At 49.4% G+C, this 10,263-nt stretch overlaps 1 long non-coding RNA gene across 1 annotated transcript; it reads right to left on the bottom strand.

The window, feature by feature from the left end:
* Nucleotides 1-820: 820 nt before the first annotated feature.
* Nucleotides 821-2,180, bottom strand: LOC113914277. The gene is made up of 3 exons (XR_003517427.2): nucleotides 1,940-2,180; nucleotides 1,195-1,247; nucleotides 821-873 (listed from the first exon to the last, which is right to left on the bottom strand). It is a non-coding gene; the product is annotated as an uncharacterized LOC113914277 (long non-coding RNA).
* Nucleotides 2,181-10,263: the final 8,083 nt, after the last annotated feature.

Here is a 10,263-nt window from a genome sequence, read left to right as displayed (position 1 = left end):
CCATCATCCCAACGACCTCAGCTCCTTCTCTTCATATCAAACTTTATCCCCACCTCACAACTCTTCTGGCCCCAACAACTTGCAAGGGTTCCATTCAGCCCTTTCTTTCTTTTTTTTTTTGAGAGAGACTGCATGCACACGTGTGCCTATGTGAGCAGGGGGTGGGGGGGGGCGGCGGAAGGAGCAGAGGGGGAGAGAGAGAGAATCTCAAGCAGACCCCACGTCCAGTGCAGCATCTGATGTGGGGCTCAATCTTACGACCTTGAGATCATGACCTGAGCGAAATCAAGAGTCGGACACTTAACGGACTGAGCCATCCAGGCTCCCCCCATCGGCCCTTTCTACACAGAACTGCATTCCCCACCTGCCACCTGAAACCTACCTGAGAGCCCCCAAAATCCCATCTTCCACTCCATATCTCCTCACCTCTTCCTGGCTCAGTCTTCCATATGGTCTAGTGTAGAGGAAGCGTAGTCGTTGGTCACAAATGGGCGACATGAAGTAGGCGACCACATCAAGGACTGACATTCTAGTGAAAAGAAGGAACGTATATACATTTACATCTTCCCTTTTTTATCATCTTTGACCCCTTTGTCCTTTTCTTTCACTTTCTCTCAAGACCCCTTCAAATAACCGGTGAGGCTGGGCAGAGAAGGTGCTATATGGAGCCCTGGGGTGAATGAGGAAAAGGGGCCCTCTGGGAGGACTGGCCCTGGGGGCACGAGACAAAACAAGGGGGATTTCAGCCCCTACCGTGCCCTCGGCTGGTCGCTGCTGGTCACCTCTGTGTGGTGCACACTGTGGCCTTCGACATGGAGTTGGCCACTTTTTCCCTGTCTGCTGACTCGTTAGGGAGTGGGAGGCCAGGCTTACCTAAACATAAACAAGCACACACACAGGCATGTTGAGGATGACTAGTAAAACCAGATTTTTCCTTGCTGTGCACCAGTTTTGTTGAAACTGATGTATGTTTCTGCAACTCTTCATCTACTGTTTCTCATTCTCCCCAAAATAACCAAGGCTAGGAGTGTCCCCCATGAACTGCCCATATCAGTCCAGTGGTGCCATCCCTACTGGCAGAGCGTTTGCCCTGGAGTTCAGCTTGCGGCAGAGCGGCTGATGTGCAAAGCAGAATGGAATCCAGCTTGGCTCTTCCTTGCTGTGTGGGCTCGGCCAGGCTCACAGAATACATACTTGTTTGTGTCTGGAAATTCAACAGCTGCAGTGCAGGGACTCGGCAAATAGATCTGCAGAGAGAGACCACACCATTATTTCCCCTGGCCAACCTCGACCACTCTTTTAGCCCAGAGAAGGGAAGAGTACATTTCCTCTGCTGAGAGTTTGCATTTTCCAGCTAGTACTAGCGTCCCCTAAAGTCCTTAAGGCCCTGACTCGACAGGTAACTGCAGCAGTCATTCATCTGGATCCTCCAAACACCTGCCAGAAATATTTCAGAGGTGGTGCGTTAGCATCAAAGTTCATTTCTTTCATCCTCAGGATCAGTGAATCCTTGCCTGGGGTTTACTCTCTGCCCTTTATTCCCCCGTAGCTGAACAGAAGGATTTGTTCCAAAACTATGCAACATTATTGCTCCCCAGCCCACTTTAGCAAACCATCCCCCTCCCAGGAACATGGTCCAGAGGTGATGGGACCATCTTCCCATGAGCTCCACGCTCCACATCTTGCCCCTCTGATGATGTTCACTAGGTTCTTCGTGTTTGGGCTTTTTAACCAAGTGGGCCCTCATAATAAGGACTGTCCCTCCTCCCAGGGTCTGAGTCTCCCCTGAGTGAAGGAAAAGAGGCTCCTGAGCCCACAGCAATCTCTGCTCCACGTGCTGTGCCTCAGATCACCAAGCCCCTTCGAAAAGCAGCCATGTCCCCTTCACTTCGGGGAATGAGGAATGGTTTGTGAGAGTGAACAAAAATATGGAATCTACCAGTGAGAATCAGATGTAGTATTATCCTTAGGTTCCCAGATTTCTGCTGCCACGGCCTTATCCCTTCCTTGTGCCTCTTCGGTCAGTTGAAGCTCAATTACGGGATATAGAGCCAAAACAAAGCATGAGGTAGAGTGAGCATGAGGAAGACAATGAAGGCAACATTTTAGGCAAGGTTAAGCTACCGTCCCCGACACCTGTCCTTCTCCACCCTGACTCTGCTCTGCTCTATGCAGAGTGAGAGGGAAGGCGCTAAGTAAAGAGAAGCATATCCTCCTCGCCAGCATTCCCCACCCCAAGGCCTCGAGCAGTTGTGCCCATGGGCGCCAGGACAGAAGGCAGAGAAGGGGAGGGAGGGAGCCCCACTCCCGCCCTTGAGAACTATGAATGGGTTTGCTCACCTTCGGTGGCCCTTGGCTGCAGGACAGTATGTCTGTGAGAAAGCTCTCTTCTGGCACAGCGTATTTTCCTGTGGTCCTTCAAGAAAGCTACATGTGGAAGGTGAGAGAAAGAAGTCATTCACCTAAGCTGACATTCCTGCTGGTTCCATTTAGATCATCATGAAAGTGATATATTGTGGTCATGTTGGGCTCACATGTGAAAAACTTCTCAGCAAGAGAAAATAACACACTGAAGGGAAGTGAATGTTGGAGCGCTGAGTGAGCAGAGTGCTTGGGTTGTGACCTCCACGCCCTCCCTGCCTCACTGGTACCACATCAGCCCTCACCAGACACCTGTCTGCTTCCTAGGGTAAGCCTTGCCAACAACCTGGCCAGGCTTATCACAATAGATGTGATCCCTTCACAGCTTGGCTCATTCTTCTTCAGGAGGTAGTTGGCCTCCCTTGCTTAAAATTGAGCCCACACCTCTCAAAAACTAAATTAAAGGGCTCCTCACAGACACTGCCCAAGTGTTGGGAAGAGAAAAGTGAGACCAAATGTAGAAGTGTCTTCTGAACCATAGATGCTAGTGCAGGGAGAGAGAAATACAGGAACCTTCAAAGCCACCTGTCTCTTGTAGAACACACTTTCCCTCAGGCCTTGGGCTGAGCGAGGAGACACAGGAAAATTCTGGCTAGTCTTCCATCCCCATGAGCTAACCAGCCTACCCCTGGCAGATACACACTTGCCCCAGGAAAGGAGTGAGTAAAGAAGCCTTCCCCAGACCTCACCGTTCCTCATTCCAAACTTCTTGCAAGTCCCAGGGTCACTGGAAGAGTTTGTCCTTAGCCAAACACAACTTCCTGTTTCTAAGAAAGGGCAGGGGGAAAACAAGTTGAAAGAGGTTTTGGACACTGGAGATTTCGAATTTCAGTAAACGCAAATGAATCAGACACATGTGGAAAAAATTTCTCCGGAAGTAAGAAAAGATGCTGTGAGTTCCCTTTGCTGGACCAGGAAGTGGGAAAAGGGTAGCTGAGGTAGGATGTACAGCAGAGGCTGACAGAAGAGAGAAAAGCCATGTGAACGTTGGATCAGGGAGAGGGTCCCGGTGATGACAAGGGTCAGTGTGGGCCCTCCCAAGGCCACATCCCCCACTTCCTTACTACTCAGAACTTCTCCGCCTCTGAAGTCATAAATTTAAATATCCTGCTACCAACCATGACCTCCTGTCCTTCAAGATCTCTCACTAGCTCCCACTAAATTTATTCTAGGGACCCCCGGATCCTTAACCACCTCCAAACATACACACTGCCCGGTCTTTATATCTCCTCGGTCTCCCCTTCGTCTCTCCCTGTGGTGTTTAGACTCCATGTTCCAGAACCTTCACCTCAGTCTTGCCAACAGCCCCAACTTCCTTGTCCCACTGACATTCTGTGGAATTCAACAAGCAGAGCCTCACTCCAGACACCCTCACCTCTTTGCCTCATGCTTATTATCATCATGCTAACAGCCTGGCTTCACACCACTGAGGGAAATCACATAGGTGCCACTATAAAATTATGGTCCCCAGTGGAAAAACTCTGACCCAAGCAGGCTTCTTTAGTCAGCTCTATTGCTTGTTCTCGGAAATTATTATACACTTTCTCCACTATCTTCAAGCTCATGATCCTGCCACATTCCCCTTCCTATGAGTAGATAACCTTACCTCCTACTACCAAGTGGTACCAAACATTACATTTCCCATGATAGAAGGGAGAGAGGCTCAGCGAGGAGAGACAGTCTCACTGTTGCCAGGTCAAGGTACAGACATGAATCTAGAGGAACATTATAATTCTACCTTATTTTGGATTCAAGAGATATATTCCAATTGCTGTCAAGTCCACAGGAGGGTGAAGATACAGGAGATAATTTCTCTACCTTATTAAATCAATCCCTCAGCTCCGCTGAAGGTCGCAGCACATCAGGTCTAGACACCCAGGGCTCATACATGGCTCAGCTTCCCCATCCTATCATCCTTGTTGACCCCTCTGTTCTCCACAGAGTAAGTGCCTTTTCTACCCAGCGAAATGCCTTTTCTTGGACTTGGCCCCTGACGGGATTTGTCAGTCATTCCATTCCATGTAGAGGCACTGCTACATGGAGTTGGGTCTTCAGATCTCAAGGGTGGAGGAGGGGAAAAAGGAAAAAGCCCTCACAGGGACAGATCCAAGGACAACATATCTTAAAGACAATAGACTTCCCACCATGCTAACTTCGGCCTCCTGCTAGCCTATCCCTGATGTGTTGTAATGCTGAAAGAATGTGTCCCTCTTCTCCATCTTGAGTTATTTACTACAGGCCCCTTTTGTTTTCTCAGCCTCCAAATGTGCTAGATTTCAGGAAGGGGGATGGGGTGGGGGGGAGGGAGGAAAAAGCTGCCCCACGGGAAAATGAAAGTCATCATACAAGATGCTCAATTTCTTGCTACCAATCCTAGGGTCTTAGCTGTAGCTACACCTATCCTTTTAAAACCCATCCTCTCTTCCTGTTTCTGTTACATGATGAGTTATTTCCCTATCAGAATTAAGCCCTTCTGGACACCACCGCCGTCCACCTTTTCAAGTCCTTCAAGGATCCCTCCCTCTCCTGTAGATTTAGCTTCTCCCTCTCTCGGCTGGCTCCTTCCCATGAGAGTCTGAAGGGCGCTGCCTCATCCTGCCGCTGTCATGTTGTGGCCCTATCTCTTCACACTCCCCTCGCTTGCTAAGCACCTTCTGCTCCTCCAACGTATGCACTCTTTGCTCCCTGTGGACCTCCAAATGCATTCTTCCCTTGCCCTGAAATGTCCTTCTCCCCTTTTCTCCTCTCCTCACTTCAACAAACTCCTATTTATTCACAGGGCCCCAGATTCAAGGTCACTTCCTCAAAGAAACCCCCCGGGTTGGGTTAAACACCCTCATGGCATCGTGCACTTCACGTTTCAAATACGCAGCACACAGTCTTCACTGCAGACCCATAGTCCCTGATAGCCAGACTACATGTTGTGTTCATTTGCATACAGCAGGCACTTCATACATGAAAACACAAATGATCAAGTCTTTTTCTACTTCAGTAGGTTTACACCACCCCCACATTCCTCTCTGCTCCTTCCAAGTCACATTTCAGAAGATTGCTACACCCCTCACCCCCTACCAATCCAGCTCCTTCCAGAACTGCCCACAGAGACTGTCTTGCCAAGGTCGCCAATGACTTTGTGCTAAATCCAGACAGTCCGCTCTCCTACCGCCTGAGTTCTGGCCCTCCTTCCTAGTTGTGGAGATCCTCAGGGATCTACTCAGTCTTCCTGGGTGATCTCATACACTCCCACAGTTTCAGTCTTTTCCACACACTGATCACTCCCAAATTTAAATCCTGAGGCTGTGTCAGGGGTCCCCAAGACCACGCCGTCATTTGGAGATTCACTGAAGAACTCACAGAACTCAGCATGTAGCTATTCTCATGGCTGAGGTTTATTACAGAGACAGAGACACAGGCAGAGCCTGGAAGAATCCACAGGAGGCTTCCTTGTGCTCTCTTCCTCCCATGAGGGGCCACACAGAGCCCAGTCTTGCTCCAAAACTTGCGTGTGATGTTTCTGCCCAGGGAAGCCCATGAGAGACTCAGTGCCCTATGTTTTAAATGGGGACAGTCAGGTAAGCAGCCTCTGCCTAGCACATACCAAAATTCCAGACTCCCAGAAGGGAAGTAGATGTTCAGCATAAATCATCTTGTCTGCACAAACAGTGCAGGAAACCAGCCTTATCAGTCAACTGTTGACTAGGACACTCTGAGAGCCAAGTTCCCAGACACCACCAGCCAAGGGCCCACCATGCCATCAGGTCTTTCTAAGGACAGCGGTGGCAGGCCGGCTGTGTTGACTCCTTTCTGGCTGGAGCTATCTCCCAAACCACAGGCCCGTGTCTTTCCAATTTCCCACCAGACTCTGTCCTCAAACTCACCCTCTTCCTCCCAGCTGTTGTGACTATGACCTATCTGCCATTTCCCCTTCTTCCCCACCCACCCTACCCCCTGGCTCCCAGATGCAACCACTCCTCTCTACTCCCACTGCTGCTCAGTGTCACCTCCCCCTAGGATGGCTACAGTAGGCCTCTCCCATTCTGCTTGATATCCCTCCAATCTGATGCTCACGTTATTCCGTTAGCTTTTGAACATGAAAATTGGATCACTTCATTTCCCCGCTCAACCCTTATAATGGCTCCCCAGTCCACGAAGAATATAAATCTAAAACTCTTAACGAGACCGACAAGTTCCTAAGTGAACATAACAGCGCCCAGTCTTATTTTATGTCACTCTCTCCCCTCTGGTGACATTTGTGTCTTATCAGTTTCTCACCAAGCCTTTTCTCATCGGAGGGCTTCACACATGCCCTTCCCACGCCTAGGATGCTCTTTCCTCTGCCCACCCCTGGGTCCCCTCAACTCATCCTCAGCGTCCCAAGTTGTGGGTCACGTCCTCAGGAAGCCCTCCCACATTTTCCCTAGTCTAAACGAGGCCCCATTACTCTCTCTTTCATAATTAATAACTATACATATCTTATGTGCATTTTTCATGTCATGCCTCCCTCTCCTCCCCACTAGACTGGAACCTCCATGAGGACAAGAACTCTTTGTTTGCCGCTGGATACCCAGAGCCAAGCTAGAACCAGCCACATGGCTGTGTGTGGGCTCCTTTGGCTCAGGCTGCCCTAATGAAGTATCGTAGTCAGGGTGGCTTAAACTGCAGACATTTCTGGAGCCTGGAAGTCTGAGACCAGGGTGCCGCCATGGTTAGTTCCTGGTGAACACCTACTTCCTGCCTTGCAGACGGCCCCCTTTCCTCGGTTCACACTGATGGGGAGAGAATGAGAACCCAAGCTCTCTGGAATCTCTTCCCATAGGGCCAGAAATCTCATCACCCTCATGACCTCCTCTAAACATACCTCCTCCTCAAGGCCCCATCTCCAAATACTATCGCCCTGGAGGTTAGGGCTACAACACACGAATTCAGGGACAGGATCCAGAGTACGTGCTCTCGGTGTTCAGGGAACAAATGTGTGAATTGCTGACAGAGTGGGATTTCTAAAATGCATATTTAATCTTGTTACTCCTTCACCCAAAGCTCCCTCATGATTCCCTCTGCCTATAGGATAATTTCCTAAGTCCTTGGCACAACCTCTAAGCCTGTGATGACCCAGCCCCTGCCTCTCTGTCCAGTGTCTCTCCCCACGGTGCCCCCTGGAAAGCTCCCCTTTCTCCTTCGGGAGCATGTTGGGTGCTCCTGTCTTCTTCCGCTTCCCTGCCATCTCAGGGCCGCCCTCCTCTCTGTGGTGGCACTGGACCCTGTTCAAAGCTCCTGAAAGCATAAAGCACTAAAGTAGAGGTGGTGCAACTGAGGAGGCCTCGGCACCAGATGTAGCAAAACTGCCAGAAACCTGACCTCATAGGAGCTGAGGAACTCCAGAGAAAAAACACATCCACGGGAGGAAAGAGCCACCCATGTGAGCTTGACCTGAGTCCCTCTTTCCTGGAGGGAGGAGGTTGTGACAAGCATGGTGTCTATCCCTCAGCACTAGGTGTCACCAGCTACACAGCCGCTTGCTACCCTAGGGAACTGTCGCCTGCCTGCTGGGGGGAGCAGAGATAGTCCCACCACCCCAGCACCACCATCACCCCCCGCTGTCGCACCCTGAGAAAACTGGGGCGGCCCTGTCATATCTCTGCATGTGTCCTTCCCCAGGTTGGTGAGTGATTAATGGGTGAGCGTGGCACGGCAGACACTTGATCTGCATACATTCTTTGCCTCTCTTCCTGTCCCCCATCTTGCAAGCCCATCCCCCCCCACTTCCACATTAAACCTGTGCTTTCAGCCCTGGTACTTCTCCCACCATACCTCCTCCTGCTCCCTGGACAACTGGCGTTGCCCTCATCATGTTATGGACTACCCCAGTGTATACTCTATCGATGCAGGAATTAGTCCATAATTCCTCCTGTGTGAATAGCTTCAATCTATCTGCTGACTGAAATGAAATTTGGGGGAGAATTTGCTAGAACTCCAGTCTCCCACCATATTCCAAATTGAAACCTGACTCTGAGGTTACATACCTGGCGAAAGGGTTAGCATGTGTATTAGGAAAGCAGTAGGCGAATCATCAGATGATCTGGCTTCAAGATGTGTATCTGTCCTTCATCAACTAGGTGACCGTGGGCCAGCCACAAAGTCCCTCTGAGCCTCAGGTTCTTCATCTAGAAAATGTCCCGCCAACCTCAGAAAATCTGTATAAGAATCAAAGGAAAGAATGTTATATGAAGTTATTTGGCAAATTCTAACATTCTACAGAAACGGAGGGAATTCAGTGCCTTAAGGATTAGGAGATTGGGGGGCATCACTTGCTGGAAGAGTTTTCCGGTTACAATCAAACCCCTGAATAGGAGGGAGGATGTAGGCAGAAGAGAATGAAAAGAATAAAATTACCTAATTTAGTGAACACCGGAACGCACAGCATAATTCGCTGCAGGATGACACATTGGAGAGAATTAGGGAGAACAAAAGGGCGAACCTGGCCGTATTTGACTCATGGTCCAGGACTTCAAATCCAATACCAAGCTTGGCAGGCATGTGGAGCATGGACCACCCTCCTCTCCCCTCTGAGCACTGAGTCTTTGGGAAATAAATACAAGATTTGAGGACCAAAATGTCAACTTTATTTTTTTATGATAGCCTAAGATTGGAAACTACCAGATGCCAATCCAGATGGGACTCATTCAATAAATTATGGAAATTCAGTCAATGAAATACTATGCAGCCATTTAAGAAGGAAAAAACTACAAGGTGTTGAACAAAATACATAGTATGCTACCAATCGTGGGGAATGTATGCGCATATGTATGTGTGTGTTATTTGCTAATGGACTTATGAAGTATGTCCAAAAGGATATATAAGACACTGTCAACACTGATTACCTCTACAGAAGGGACTAAGAAGCCAGGAGAGTAGGAAGCTGGAAGACTTTTCAGTCTCTGCCCTTCTGTGCCGGGACTAAGAAGCCGGGAGAGTAGTAATGCTGGAAGACTTTTCACTCTCTGCCCTTTTGTGCCTTCTGAATTTTGAACTGTATAACGATGAGCCTGCATCACATATGCATATGTGTGTGTGTGTGCGTGTGGTGTTATTGGACTGGATAAACGTCTTGGACCCAAAGTCAGTGGGCTCCCCATCTCCTAATACCTAGGTCCCCACCCTAAGTTCAGACTCCGTGACCCATGTGGGGGGAAACCGAATCCAGACAGCACTGTGAAGGACAGGAACAACAGAACACATGCCATCGGTCTCCAGGCGGGACAGCCACGGGCTATGGACACAGCCCCCTCTTTCCCGGTCTCAGCCGAGGGAAGAGAGGGATTGGAAATTTCTCCAACTGCATGTCCTCTCGCTGCTTTGGTGACAAGCGTCCTCCCTAAGAGTACAAAGAAAGTTAGCATCAGGTGGAGGAATCAAAGATGGGTCATACGTGTAAAACTGTGGGGCTGGGGAGGTGGATGCCCAGAAGGAAGGTGATACGAGGCGACAAGGCTAAGCTGAAGGATTAGGGGGAACAAATAAGTGGTGTCAGGGTTTCGTGGGTCACAAACTTTTGTAAGGGCCAGAAAATGAGAGAATGGCCCTGAAACGGGACCCAAATATTTTATATTGCATCCATTAGGTGAGATTGAAGAGTAAAAAAGATGTAACCTCTGATCTGGCACAATTATCGAGGATGCTGACAAGATGGGTCAATGACAAACCTCACCAGAGCATGATTCAGCCTGGTTCTAAGGAAGCCCCTCCCTTTCCTGATCCCTCGCTGTTCTCCACTGCATTCCCGCCCCCCACATTTAGAAAAGCCTCTTCGTTCAGTGTTCCAATGTTCTGTTTTGCATTTGGTTT

This window comes from Zalophus californianus, chromosome 11 (assembly GCF_009762305.2).
Source record: "Zalophus californianus isolate mZalCal1 chromosome 11, mZalCal1.pri.v2, whole genome shotgun sequence".
Classification (NCBI taxonomy): domain Eukaryota; kingdom Metazoa; phylum Chordata; class Mammalia; order Carnivora; family Otariidae; genus Zalophus; species Zalophus californianus.
The sequence above is the reverse complement of the archived record's forward strand: the minus strand, read 5'-3'. Positions and strand labels throughout refer to the sequence as shown.